This window comes from Papaver somniferum, chromosome 1, assembly GCF_003573695.1.
Source record: "Papaver somniferum cultivar HN1 chromosome 1, ASM357369v1, whole genome shotgun sequence".
Taxonomy (NCBI): Eukaryota; Viridiplantae; Streptophyta; class Magnoliopsida; order Ranunculales; family Papaveraceae; genus Papaver; species Papaver somniferum.
In genome coordinates, this window is record NC_039358.1 from 113,638,544 (window position 1) to 113,647,692 (window position 9,149).

Sequence of the window (9,149 nt, forward strand, 5' to 3'; positions counted from 1 at the left end):
GACACCATGATCCCATGAAGTGTGACAGTTGATGGAATCAAAGAGTGGGGAAATGGAAATCGTGTTTGAAACCAGTTGCTCATCGTGCGGAGACTTGGTCGATTTTCCATCCACTAATTTGTTAACTCCTTCAACTGATTGCACGACTTGCTCACATTTCATCGTGTGTATGAACGCACGTGTCGTAGACCGCTAAATCAAAACCCTAGTTAATAACCCCCATGTGACATGATTGACGTCTCGTGGTTAATTAGTCAGTTGTTGACTTCATGACTTTATGGGACAATGAGTCCATGTATTTGCTGAGTTGAACATGATTTTGCAAAATATTCTGAAACTCATGAATTGAACGTGTCTGTTGAGACAGAGATATAATTATCACGTTGATAGTTGATGCGAGCAAGTATTTCTCATTCGATGAATTGTTTAATATTGATAGTTGAACCAATATTCCTTGATTTGAGCAAATATAGCTTATCTGAGCAAGTGTTGCTCGTCTGATGAATTATTGGTAGCGTGACCAAAAAAAAAATTAATTAGAATACTAGTAGTTGAACCGAGCATAATTAATAAGAATACTGATCATGAGATCGTCGTAAAGTTATTAGTGTTCGAATCTGGAATTATGATCCTTGGACTCAGAAACCCTAATTTGATCAATTGATGACCAATTGATGGTTTATTTCAAAATCAACCATGGGACGAAAGAGGGACGGATACATGGGATCATGGACCAACCATGAATCTCCCATATGCTCATGTGAGCAAATACCAAGGTCTCTTGAAGAGCTGGTGATTTGTTGATGAAAGAATGATTAAATGCTGGTTCAATCATTTCTCCTATAATGCTCGTCTGAGCCTTAGGTGATAAAACCTAATTAATTATGAAGAGGTGAGGGACCGACCAAGGGGTCATGAAATCAGCCCTAGGTGGTTACGGGATCGACTGACGATCATTCTATGAAAATCCAAAATTATTTGGAAGCGTTTTGGACCTAATACGTGCAATTGCGTAAATTAGGTCAAATCATGAAAATACGTGGGACCGGATAATTGCGATCCAAGGAGCCAACCCTGGTCGGTCAAGGTAACATGCTCACGTTGTCAACACGTCCGTGTCTCAATCCTGAGAATTTTGATATTTTCTGGCATGCGGTTGAGCATCCATTCGAGAAAATATGACAAAATTAGGGTTTTGCTGAAACTGATGAAACTTCATGAGATGAAGGAAAATAATTATAAAATAAAGGAATATGTGGAATGGAACCGCTGGAGCAAAGGCATGGCCGACCTGCCAGTGACCACGGTCTCATGTTGCCTTTTCCTAATTTTATAATATTTTTCATGATTTTATGAAATCAAGGAATTTTGTTGAAATTAAGGAGTTTCCTTAAAGTGAGAGTTTCCATGGGATCAAGGAAGCAAATAGTATTAAAATAATAAAATAAGGGAGTGTGGGGCCGTCCGGCTTGGGCCCGGTCCCACGAGTTTCCTTAATTTTATGTATTTTATGTGTATTTTTCCATGATTTGAAGGAATTTTCATAATTTGAGAGAAATATCATGAAATCAAGGAATTTCATGGGATCAAGGAAACCTTAAAATAATAATCATAAAATAATAGGACGTGTGGGACCGGCTGAGGCATGGCCGGCCGGCTGGGGCCCGGTCCCACGGGTTTCCCTAATTTTATATTATATTCCATGGTTTTGTGAAAATACCATGAGATTAAGGAGTTTTCATGAGTATAGGGAAATAATAATAAAATAATGAGGAACCATGAGGTGTGGGGCCGACTGGGATCAAGGCATGGCCGGTTGGCCAATAATCACGACCCCACAATAGTTTCCCTAATTTTATATTATTTCCTTGGTGTGAAGGAAACACCACGAAATCGAGGAGTTTCCTCAAAACGAAGGAAATTTGTTCAAATGAAAGGATTTTCATGAGATCAAGGAAAATATGACAAAAATATAAAACTGGCGTGGGATTGACCACGGCACGGCCGGCCAGTCGGTGGGACCATTCTCCCAGCGCCTTGGTCAATATTTTAATTATTTATTATTTTCCTTCCTATTTTGTATAGGTTCATCGTATTCTGAAATACCCGTTCGTGCGGTGATTGTTAGTGCATCATCGTTGAGTACACTTGCACCTTTTGAGCCGGGGCTTACTCATAGGTAGCTCAGACGCCCGTGCGTTAAATATTTATTACTAACCCATGGAATTCTGTTGGGAAGAACCATAGATTGAAGTAACGAAATATTGCGAAAATATTTGAATATTTTCGGAAATTCAGTGGATGAATCCAAGAATTTAAGAATAATTAACTGATGGCTCTATACTAGCAGAGCAAGCTGTCTAGGAGCATTAATTATTCTGACATGAGCTTGTTGGAGCTTCATATCCTTTATATAGTCAGGGAAAACTTGTTGCTTGTATCCTGAAGACGTTATCGCTCTATACTAGCAGAGCAAGTTGTCTAGGAGCCGTCAATCTCGTGATTCTATATAGAAATAATTACTGAAGTGTTCAGTATTCATTGAGATATGCCGTTGTCCAGCCGAGAGACTACATATCCGCATGTATTCTGAGAGAAAGTATCTTCAGTCAGAGATTCGATGAGAGACTCGTATCTCAATACTCACATATGATTGCTGGATCAGGAGTTCGTATAATTATGGGTTTACGATTTTATCCTTTGTCGAAAATCCACCATCTACACTTGTATCTTTTTAATCGCCTAGGATGAGCGCTAAGTATTTATTATCTCCATCTTCCTTAAACTTGAGATATCTTTTGGTTGCATTCATTATGATTCCGCGATTTTCGTACCTTGGTTAATTTTATTGAAAAAAAAGGGAGAATTATTTAGTAGTTTCATACTACATGCATATGGTTTACGGATCATTATGTGTAAAGGGGAGTGAATCATTTAAGCAATAGGTTTACCTATTATACAAAAGATGTAAGTATTGATTATGGTGGAGAAACATATCACCGTAGTATTACTTCGGAGTTGAGATATAATTGACCTTTGGAGAGAAGATAATAATACTATGTTTCTGTATAACAACAAATTGAGAATATTTATTTTCAAAATTGGTATCGCTATAGAATCGGTTCTTCAACAACAATGATGCTGATTTGAACACGTTCAGAATAGTTGCAACTTGGAACAACTAATAGTTAAAGGAGGGTTGGAGATACCAAGGAAATCAAGAAATAATGGATCGAGGAGTTTTTCAAACTTTATTTTTGTTATCCATATGTATTAAAAGTTTTGTCACTAAATTTGACAAAGGGGAAGATTGTTAGAGAACTGCTCGTTCGAACTCACAAGTGTTTCTATATCAAGCTTGTTGTCAAATTCAGTTGTCAAAAATATATCTTGATTTCTAATCTACAATTAATTAAGTCTCGGTCTAGGATACCATTTGAAGGCAAAGATCAACCGGAGCTTTTGGAGAACTTCATCAACAAAAGGTAAGTGAAGACTGAACCACCTATTTCTCAAGTTATGTTCACCTTTCTAACCTTGAGACGATTGTCACATAACTAATTATACTAGCATGCATAGACATGAATTTTGAGTCGAGAACTAATTATTTAATTTATGAATTTCTCGGAATATAATGACTAAGCTTAATGAACATTTATTCATACTTGATCAAATTTCAGTGGAGAACAATTTATGGTTCGGACCCAAATCATGATTCAAGTTTATTATTCGAAAATAACCTGGAACGGTGATATGTGTCGTTGATGTTATTCAGGAATATTTCAAATTGATTTAGAGAAATATAGAACTACTATATTCGGAATACAAGACAGTGTTATCAGTCTTACAAACTGAAAAAACCGTTATATGTCTGAAGCCATATTACATGTACTTGTACACGTAGCGGAGTAGCTTTATATCGACTTTCAGATTTGTGTGATTTGCATATTCGTATATACATCATGGGAGAATCTGTTTGTTTCGCGATCCGGATATGTATGCATATTCATATGCAAACCATTTTGGAACTGTGGTAAGGGAACCGGGTCAAAATAATCAAACCGATATGTGAGCCAATCCAATTCTATGTTCTAGAACAGTTAGTACCCAAACCGGTACGTGAACTGAAAACGTTATGTGAACTCCGGAACCGGGAAAAGTCTTAAGTTTTCAAACTGGTACGTGAACTGAAAAAGTTTTGTCAACTACAAAATTTTGATTTTCACCTTTGCAAACCGGTATGTGAACTGTAAAAGTTCTATCAACTCCGGAACTCGGTTATTGCTTATAAGTTTGCAAACCAGTCTGCATACTGTGACTCAACCGACTCACGAACGATCCAAGTAATTGTACCTTGTACAATTAGCAACTATGTCATTTATGATTCTATTGCAATTAAATTATTTCTATGAAGTGATTTGTAATTGATATATTCTCTAATTAATACAAGACTCATTTGATCATATAATTGTGACTCAATATTAATGTGTTAGTGAACATGAAAATGAGTTTTAAGTTTTTAAAGTTTAAACAGCTAGGTTTGACTAACCATGTTGAACATAGTCTTTATACACGGTTCAGTTACGGTTTACCTAACCAAAGTGTATATCTTGTATATGTGAATAAGATTCAAAGCTTTCATCTAACGGTGAATATTATTTGATTGGTTCCAAAGCTATCTTAGCTTAAACCTTATGCAACCTAGGATTTGAAGTCTATATAAGGGGAACTCTTGGCACTTGGATCTTTGAATCCTGACACTACGTTTTGTGTGTCCTAGTCATATATAGAGTCATCCTCTCCAGAAATCCTTTTAGGGTTTAGCGACTACAAAGACTTCATTGGGATTCGTGAAGCCATGTCCCGTTATCTTTTATCTTGATAACTCGAGTATCCTTATCTTGATTGTTTGTAGAGCTTACTCCAACGATCAAGATATATAACAATCATCAAAGTTCTATTCGTCTCATACTTTGTTGATTCCGCAAGTTTTATACTTATGGGGTGAATAATAATCTAAGCAGCACTTCAGGTTGCTTAAATCCTGATTTTAAGAATAGCCAGACTTTTTTCAAGTTGCTATTGATTTCCATTAGCTGGATCTATCGTTTGATCTTATCATTCGTTTAGATCGTAAATCAGGAAATCAATCATAGGCTTAATCTGTGGGAGGTAGATTTGGTTTAAAGTTTTCAATTGAGTTAAATCAAATCTTAGTTGGTGTGAGACCGTCTAATGGAATCAATTGCGCAGAGTCCTGTTGGGATTCAAGCGGCGTAAGGAGCGCGACTGTACCTGAATTAGTGAGAGACTAAGTTCGGTCTCAACAACATTACAGAGTGAAGCTAATTGGTAGTTGGATAATATTTATAGCGGCTTAATACATTTTGGTGTTCAATCTGGACTAGGTCCCAAGGTTTTTATGCATTGGGGTTTCCCCGTTACCAAAATTTCTGGTGTGTTTGTGTTATTTCTTTTTCAGTATTATATATTAGTTATCTTTATAATTGAGATATCACAGGTTATGCGTTGATCAATTACAATAGATAGGTCCGACCTTGTTTGTTAGATAAGACTTGTCCGATCCTTGAATATTGGTCGTTGGTACCGTCCAAGAACTCTCTTTGTAGTTAGGTTCACGGATTCAGTTCCGTAAACGTTCTAACAACGAGAGAGAGAGAAAGAGACAGAGAGAGAGAGAGAGAGATTGGGGGAGAAAGATAACTCTAGACACTTTCCTTGATTTAGTTTTTACTCTCGGAGTTATATTGAGTTAGTCCATACAGATTTCCTACAAAAAAGTTGGTGGTGTACTTTGGTACACCCAGTGTTTTCAATTAGTATCAGAGCATGCAAACACGTTAAGACCTAATAAGTCTGTGTTTGAAGCAGTCTGACAGTATGGACAGAGACAGGATCTCTAGTGAACGTTGTACCAGTTTAAAATATATTATTTCTATGGATCTTGTAAAAGAGTTTGATTTGTCAAATTCTTCTAGAGACGAACACTGTGATTCCATAAAACAGTCTGATATTGATAAGTGTCATTCCTACTGTTTTACAGATGAGTCTGTCTCAGAAGTAAAACGGGAAGCATCCAAAGAGAACTCTGAAATTTTCAAGTGTATAGAATTTCATACTTCTGAACTCTTTCGATGTGACACAAAGTCAATACTCTCATTGGTATTATTTCTAAATATGATTCCAAACCAAAAATGTCTCGTGGAGATGATGCCTTGGAGATCGCGAGTAAGAACATTGCTCCACTTTGCGATTGTGAATCCAAAGAAACTACCATGATGACAGTTTTTGAACAAGGCGAAGAATTAGGAAGAGTAAGAACAAATTATGTTCATGACATACTAAAAAAATCGCAGTTAGAAACCAATAATCAAAGTCCTAATTTGGTAATAGACAATCAGTTGAATTTGTCTGATCAAGATAAAACCGTGTCTCTGAGGATGGAAAGTTCTATACAAAACAAAATTGTTAAGACTACATGTTATGATTTCATCGGAACTCAGAAAGTGTGCTTCTATTGCAACATTAAAGGACATGTCCAAAGGAAGTGTAAACTGAGATTGGAAAACTATCAGTTTGACCATCTCCAAAACACCTTGAATTTAATTATGAAAGGTGTTAGTGATATTCAAATGTCTAAACCGCTTGTGGTGAGACCACAATCAAGCAAATATGCTTCCAGGAATGTCAGAACTTCATGGTCCACAAACCAAAAAGGGTAGTATGCAAAATCCGTTTAAAAAGAACTTTGTAAAACCATCACAAATATGGGTTCGAAAGGATACCTATATACCTCTAAGAAGGGTGGAAACTTTTGAAACAACTCAACAAGATAACCTGAATTTGATCATTACAGGATACAAGGATCTTATCGACAGATTTTTCGCTTCAAGACAAGGAACTTCACGTAAGAACTCTAATCATGTCTCTTATTTTGATGACAATAATTTTTATGATCATTTTTCACGTTTCAAAAGAAAGAGCAAAAGAAAACAACAACATTAATCCGATGGTGAGTATACAACTCACCCTTGTGTAAACTAGGAACATGTCTTGGAACCTTATCCATGAAAAATCATGTTGGATAAGGATTATTGCATGACATGTGTACTATTTATCTCAAGTAGTACTTGTTTATGATATGCAACGATCCCTTCATATTGCAATCCCTTCATGATAAGTTCAATCATATTTGAATCTTATGAGTTCTTTAGGTGACACTCTCTGATTAAAACCTTCTCTTAAGTATTATTTTTCTTGTGCTCTAAACTCACGTTTTTTGAGCTAAGAATATAATAATAATCAAGGAAGAATATTTACCAAAAATGATAGTTGCAGTATTGATAAATTGTTGTGTGTGTGTGTTTTTTATTTATTTTTTTCAACCAGTCCCGAACTATCAAAAGGTACACGTACCTTTCCCTTTTTACCGTGTAAAAGCCTAATATCCAATTCGGATCACGAACCATCGTATATCCTAGTAAATATCTTCTCCTTATATACCAAACTTGTGATTGAGAAATTCTCATCCAAGGTTCCGCAACCAAGCATGTCTCTTATGTCTCGAATTCTTGAAAGCATGGAGAGAGCCCTTAACCACGGTGGTGTTGAATCAAGAGGAAAGAAGAGAGCGCTGGTCGATAACGATGCTTTTGATTCATCCGAGATTCCATTTGATGTGAATCGATACTTTTCTTATGATCATCAAGATGTTGAACGAGAAGAGATGATTTAAGCTGATGTTGTTTATGATTTTATTAAAAAATTTGAAGAAGCAAAACTAGAACTTGTTGAAACGTGTCATGTACCCATGACTGAGACCGAGTTGCTTAGCTGAGTCGAATACCCGACTCACCTGCTTTACTAGTAATCACGTGTGCTCTTTTATGAAGGATTTATTTCCTCGAGCACCGTTTTTGTTGACTTTCTTCTCTTATGTAATAAGGACCATTGATGTCCCTCTTCTTAGACTGATGGCTTAAATACCCAATCATTGTAAGACCCTAATTTTTCATCAACGAAGAATTTATTTTGGTTTCAGTTTTGAAAGTTAGGCTCTGCTTGCAGAGAGAAGGCAGCTTGCTGCTAGTTATCTAGATTAAATCCTTGTAGTTGTACATCAGTACACTACAATTGGTATCAGACTCTTATCCTGGAAGCTATCGCCATGGCAAATCGAGAAAAACTTCAAGAACTTACTACTTCTGTTGCTGATAACACCACTTTCATTAATGAAATCAAAGCGGAAATTACTTCTCTGAAATCTTCAGTAGATGATATTGGTACCCAATTGAGAATTCTTATTCAGTTGTCACAGAACACTCATCAACCACCAGATCCAAATTCCTCTGGTGAATCTCAAGCCGAATCTGCTAATTTTTTAACAGATCTTCGTCAGATCATCAAGACCCTAATTCCTCACAACAGCAGTAAGTTCTCTCGCACAGCTAAAGTTGATTTTCCGAGATTTAATGGTTCCAACCCTCGAGGTTGGGCTCTTAAGTGTGAACGTTATTTTGCATTTCATAAATTTCCTGATGAGGATCGTGTAGATATGGCCGCTATATACTTTGACTCTCAGGTGGATTCATGGTTTACCAATTACCAATAAGGTAAAGAATCTATTCAGTGGGATACTTTTGTTAAAGATTTATGCATTCGTTTTGAGGACGTTGCACATGATGATTATGTGGGTAGTTTTAACAAATTATCCCAAACCACTACTGTGGTGGATTACTATGATAAATGGGAACATTACAAAGGTTTCATGGTTGCTAACAATCCTTCTTTACCAGAAAGTTTTTATACCCTCAGTTTCATTAGTGGTTTGAAAGATGATATACGCAATACTGTTAAGATGTTCAAACCTGACACTACTTCTGAGGCTTTTTATTTAGCAAGGATGCAACAGGGTTCAATGCACCATCAACTAAAGCCTATTAAACCATTCTCTAGACCTTTTACACCAATACCATTATCTAGTTCCCATCCACCTTCCTCTATAAAACCATTTTTTTCTTCTACCTCAACTTACAGTAGACCACCAAATTCATCCACTACTCCCATTATAACACACCCTGTCACTCCAACAAAAACTTCTCCAGACAATTCCTTTCCACCAATTAAAA